Genomic DNA, 6,571 nt, shown 5'->3' on the forward strand with positions numbered 1-6,571 from the left:
TCATAATTCGTAAACGTCAATTCCAGCTATTTTATTGTGTGGATCCCTGATGATCTCACAGGGTTGTCTACATAATATCCAGCCAAATTTCAGATCGGCTGGGGACTAGTGAGATGACCAGAACAACAAACTCATGACATTGATAGTGGATAGAAACCAGAAAGCTTATATAAATTATTTCTATTAAACATCCATGAATGTATTACATCCCCATGAAAGTGAGATTGGGCATGCATAGGAAAATATATACTAGGGTAGACTGAGGCTTAATTATTAGAGGGTAGGTAGTGGAAGATATAATTTGGGTTGGATTTATTTTCAGCTACCAGTGTTGCAACTGTTTCTTGCCAGAAACCACAACTCTGTGAGGCATTACAGCTCTTGTCACCCATATAATATTTCTGTCTAAAGAGCAGAAGGGACCTTAGATGCAACAAAAAATGCCTGTTACTAACATTTCATAAAGCCTCCAAATACTTTGCCAACCCTTACTTGCAATGATTGACAGGATGACTAGGGCAGTGTTCAGACAACTGATCTAAGTAAGTATGGTGCCTCTTCCTATCTCAAGGGCAGACTGCTGTATATTGTAGCAATGAGTCTCCTTCACTGGTAAAGCAGTCATAAGACAACACCAAAGAACAGACCAACAGGTTAGAATCTACTAAGTTATTTTCCACCAGGCTGAAGAATTTTCCTTCATTTTGGAGCAGTGAACCACCAAAGATCAAGTCTGCAAAAGGCATGAATGTTGAACTTAAGCAGTTCTCCAATGAGATAAAAAGAAAATTGCAGTACTCCTTTATGATGTGGTCCCAGATCTACTTCTAAGGTCAAATCTATCAAATGCTCCAGTAGGCCCTGTCTTAGCAGAAATATCACCACCCATGAAAGCCAAAATCTCAATAACAATCTAGGATGATCCCTCTTGCGGGTTGCAATGATCTTGGAGAGTAATCCTTGAGAGCCACTACACATAAGTTCTGGCTAGAACTGGTTTGGGGGCGAAGTGGCAATGGCTTAGGCATTAAAGTTGCACTCATCTTGATACTCTGTAGGGGTCAACATTAACCTCTTGAATATGATGCAAATATTCGCTCACACATTAGCTGCCTGATGTATGATGATGTATCACAATACATGCAATATAGAATATAAAGTTACAGATGTTATACTTGTTCTTCATCACCCAGAATGTTTGTAACCACTGAAAAAGTGATCAAGCCTATTTACAGAATAAAAGGGTCACTCAGCTACAACTACAAAATAAATTACATAATGTTCATGCATTTTTCTGCTGGAATCCTCATGTACTCACCTATGCCTCATGACACTTATGTAGGCGTCATCGTTTTCAAGGTCTTAAGTACTTGTATTCAGACTGGTCACAAAAGTCAAGCAACAAGCAAAGTAATTGTATCTTGGAGATTAGCTTTTGAAGAACAATCATAAGACTTCTGATGAACTGGCACTCTCAGATATTGCTGTTCCTGCCTAATAGGTGGAGAGAGTTGGGCAGAAGAAGAGTGGTCCACAAATTGCTGTGCCAACAACTCTGCCTTTTGTTTGGGCTGCAGGTGAGTGGGGTGGGGGCCTGGACCTGCTGGCATCCATGGTTCCTCCAGAAGGCACTAGCAGTAGTATGGGCAGAGAAAGTGGCACACCACTACAGCCACTTTTCTTCCCGGAGCCTGTGGGTCTGCCCATGTATGCCTGATGGTAAAGCACAAGAGGGTTAGTGCCTTGAGGGATGGGTGGCATTGCAGAAAGTCATGGAACACATTGATTTGATGAGTTTACTACCTTATGATGTAGTACCACTGTTCAACATGCAGATTTATGCCTGGCTTCATTTTGGGGACAGCTCGTTCTGCAGTGGCCTGGATGGCTGCAATGAAGTCTCGATGTAGATCATCTATGTCCTGTGTGGGAATAGAGGACTGGTACCAGTGGTCTAATTCCTTCTGGAAAGGGTCCAATAGGACTCTATATTCCAGCACCAAGGTGGAGGAGGAGTTTCATGGCTAAAGTTGTAAATAGGGAAAAATGATTGCTAGTGAGTTGTGGGTCCATCATCCAGTGAGCACAATAAGCCATGCATGTGGAGAGCATAGTGAGGTCTAGACACCCTCCAGAGGTGTAGCCTCCCTTAAGTTCAGTATGTTAATCTCAGGTATCTACCCTAGAAGCATTGCTAGGGTATGCCTGGTAGGATTGGGCTGCTGAAGGGAGTGGAAGATGGGGTGGTGTGCATTAAAGTCTCCAGTAATGAGTGTGGGTTCATGGCCAGCTAGGGAGAGCATCTTCCCATGTGCTAGTGCATGGGTCATTTTGGCAGCCAAGGCTTACTCATTCGTCACAAAGCATGGCAGGTACAGGTTCACTTGGAAATTTCCTGAACCAATAATGTGATTTTAGGTGACCCCTCACTACAAGTTCTATAGTATACCTGGTATCCCCTGACCCGGAGTGGTCGGTTGACCAGCCAAATGGTCTCCTGCAAGAGGACTACATCCACTTTTCTTGTGTGCAGGGTGGCCTGTAGTACGTGGATTTTGCTAACAAGGCCATTCATATTCCACTGCAAGAGCTTTAGTTCTTGCTGTGACATTGGAGTAGGAGTGAAGTAGTAGGGGTTAGGAGTGGGGTGGAAGGTGAGGGAGGAGGGAAGAGGAGAGGTAGCGGGGGGGGGGGGGGATGACTTGTGGTTAATGACCCTATGCTGGTGCATTCAAGGGTTGCCTGTGAGGGGTGGCCTTTGCCAAGATTCTCCTCTGGGCACTGCAATTGGCACTCTATGCCTTGTGTTCTCCCTTGCAATTGGGACACTTTGGAGTGACCATTCCTCACTTCCTTGTGTTTCTTGAAGCACTTGACCTGTTGTCGACAGCGAGATTGGTGGTGTCCAAACTGTTGGCTCCTGAAGCAACGGAGTGGTTCTGGGGGAGTGGAATGAGCTCGAACTTGCCCCAGCTCCCCAGGTTTAGCTTTTGAGGGAGCAGTCCCTGCATGTGTACTATGACGCGGTTCAGTGCTTCCTTTGTTAGGCCAAGACATCTCCTGCATTCGCAGCTTTCGGGTACTGCTGCACTTTGTCCACCAGCATTGCTCTCACAGGCTTTCCCTCCAGTTGGAGCCTAATAAGGGAGACTTGTTTCCCATTGAGGATGTGGATGCCCTTTAGGTAACCATGTGCCTTCCGGTTGATGGGAGACAACGCGAGCTCCTTTTAGAGGTTGGGTCGGAGAGTGAATCTGACTACCTTGTTTTCCAACTCAATGGCCACTACTGCCTCGTATATATATATATTTTTTTTCAGTGTAAAAGGCTTGTAGATAGGGTAGAAGACGAGTTGTTGTATTTTATAGGTAGGTTGTAAATAACAGCCCGAGCAAGATGTCTGAGTCCGCTTTGTGTAAGTAATGAAATAGGTTCGGGAACTCGAATATATATTTACTTATTGCTGAAATGGCATTCTTTTGTAACCGAAGTGAGAATTATGGATACTCGAGATTATTCTAGGTAAACAATATTACCGTAAAGGTTTGAAACAAAGAATCTGATTAGTGAAAGGGTGGAGGAGAAAATCTAATTGGTCCACCAATGTAAGATCACGCCCTTTGTGGAAGATCTTAAGTATAAAGTTAAAGATCACTGGACTAAGGAAATCGCACTACGTCACAGCGAAGCTCACGTAGGATCTTGTATACGTGCTCTCTGGGGATTCCATAGAACTTCGGAGAGTGAGCTATACTCAATTCAACTTAATAGAGGAAAGATATGGAAGAAAACGATATCTTAATTCTCCTAGACAGAAAATAACAACTAAAAAAAGTGAATCCCCATATCCATAAGTGAGGGCTAGCTACTGTAGTAGGGTGGCAATGGAAAGCACCTTACAATAGTAAAACAATGTGTTAAGTCAAAAATCGATCAATTTACACGAAATACAGAAAGCGTGTTTACACCTTGAAGGTATGACAAAAATTGATGGTATGCCTTGTTTGGGCCGCAAAACTCATATTTGAGCGCGTGGGCCGAACACTTGGTTCTCCCAAACAATCTTGTACACAAATACAAAATAATAACTTAATTACATATTCAACACACAATGACAGAACTAAAGACTAACAATATACCCACTGGGTACTAATATTATAAATGGGAAACTATACACATACCATCACATCGCTCGGCCACCACCACTCGGTGACCCCACCTAGCAGAGGAAAAATGAACGATCGAGGCATAAGAAAACGTAAAAGGATGACCCACTCCACACACACCATATTGTATATACAAAAATGTTGGGAAAATGTGTACATGAAATCACCTTATACAAGAAAACATACATCGCACATGCATATATCTATACAAAATATAAGAACACATATGTAAATACATACATATAAATATATATATATATATATATATATATATATATATATATATATATATATATATACATATATATAAATATATATATATAAGTATATCGGGCGTTCGGGACATGACACTTAATAGCTAAACATTACAAAATACTATTCAAGACATCACACTTAAGAGGTAAACATTACAAAATACAATTTAAGATATCACATTCAAGAGGTAAACATTACAAAATACATTTCAAGACACCATGGATAACATCATAAGCACATACAGATTTCAAGGCATTGGTCCCCTTGAACGGAGATTATAATTGTGAGTGGAAGATACAGAAGGCATATTTTGTACAGTGGGCCTTGGGGGAGGCCGGACGAATGCAAGGATAGGCAATCTTGTTACCTTAAGTCTATCAAAGTGCAATACCTCACTCATTCCTTAGCACATTCTTCGGCTCCAGGTACCCGGTCAGGTGGCGGGAGAGGACGTGCTCAAACACCTTACCAAAGTACTCCAGAAGTGAGATTGGCCGGTATGAAAGGGAGGCAGAGACGGGTGTCTGGGGTTTGGGAATGAGGATGGTATGGAGCCTTGAAAACCTGTGGGAAATACCCAGAGGCTTGTGAGCTATTGTATAGTGTCATCATGTGTGAGATTATGTTATTTGGTATACGTTTGAGTGTGTGTGCATGAAGGCCTGAGGGGCCAAGGAATTTGAATTTTAAAACCGAAATAACCCCCTTTTACCTCTAAAACGATGGTGGCAGATAAGAGGATCATCTTCATCTGAGATCAACAGTCTCGTTGGGAATGAGGTCACTACAGCTGCTGCTGTTCTGATCTCGGTTGGCAAGAAGCTGTCCTTATAAACCCCGTGGCGGGATCACGGACGGGTCCCGTTGAAACGTCTAGCCTTCTGATTGGCCGCCTTCCCTTTGGCTATGGTCCGCGTGAGTGAGCTGTGAGCCTAGACGAATGGATACACCTCTGCCCGCTTTGGTGACATCATCAGTCTGGGTTGAACCGGCCAGGGAAGCAGACATCTCCGGTATGGCCGGTCATCATATCTTGTCGCACCAGAACCGTGTCCATATAAGGGCAGTTTCATTTGCTTCCCTAAGGTCGGAGCAATGGGGACTCGATGGACATTCCCGGAGGACGTGGACCATCGTCTGTACTTCGCCACAGGGACATGGGGGCTATTGGTGTATCCCCACTTGTGTTGATTTTCTCTCGTTTTGCCCACCTTGGCTCTTCCTCTGTTTAAGGTAACCCAGTCCTTCCTGGTTAGGTTTGCTCCTGGGGGCAAGGTCTCGTTTGGGCATGGTATGGCCTCGTTATGGCCCAGATTGTCATATTCCTGCCAACATGCCGGTGTCAGCGGTTGAGACAACGTCACCACAACCAATTGTCAGCTTGTATTTATTTTCTTATCCATTAACTTGTTTAGTCAATTACTAATTCACTCAATTTCATTGTCTGGACTCTGTGATGTTGTTGTATAGAACTTAATTATTTTTAGAATGCATTTTTTATATAACTTCATCTCAATCCAAGCCTCCCTGTTTGATGCACTACTAAACTTAGTTCCATAACCAGCAGTCTCTCGATTTATAAGAAGCCCCCCATTTTCTACTTATGTTCTCCAGCTCTTCGATCTCTCCAACATGCTGTATTCTGACAGGGTTCTCACGTTGTAGATGTACATCTTCATTTTGTTCAGGTTGTTTAACGTCCAAGATTTACATTTGTTCTGGCACTATCTGTTCGCATTCGGCAGCACACTGTCCGTAAGCATTGGAGAACGTATGCTGCATGCAGGGCCCTCACATGGGGATGGGGGTAGAGGGGCATGTGTCCTGGGGCGGCACTTAAACTATTATGCCGGAGCAGTGCCAAATCACTGGCGCCCTCTACGGACTACAAAACACAATTTCAAAACTCCCCGTAGCCTTTCCGTTCCCGAGGTTACGGAACCTTGAACAGGTCCCTTTCACCCCCGTTTTCTTGCAAAATGACACAAAAAGGAAGTCCCATTTCTTCAGCCTGTCGACAAGAAATAATTATGAAAAATAATAAACAACCCACTTACCCCCCTACAAAAGAAAATCAACAGCATGAAAATACCCAGATGTCATCTTTACAGACAGATTCACACCGTCTGTCACAGAAAACCTTAACTCAT

Source organism: Oratosquilla oratoria, chromosome 18 (assembly GCF_046742065.1).
Source record: "Oratosquilla oratoria isolate Oo_2021 chromosome 18, ASM4674206v1, whole genome shotgun sequence".
NCBI classification, from domain to species: domain Eukaryota; kingdom Metazoa; phylum Arthropoda; class Malacostraca; order Stomatopoda; family Squillidae; genus Oratosquilla; species Oratosquilla oratoria.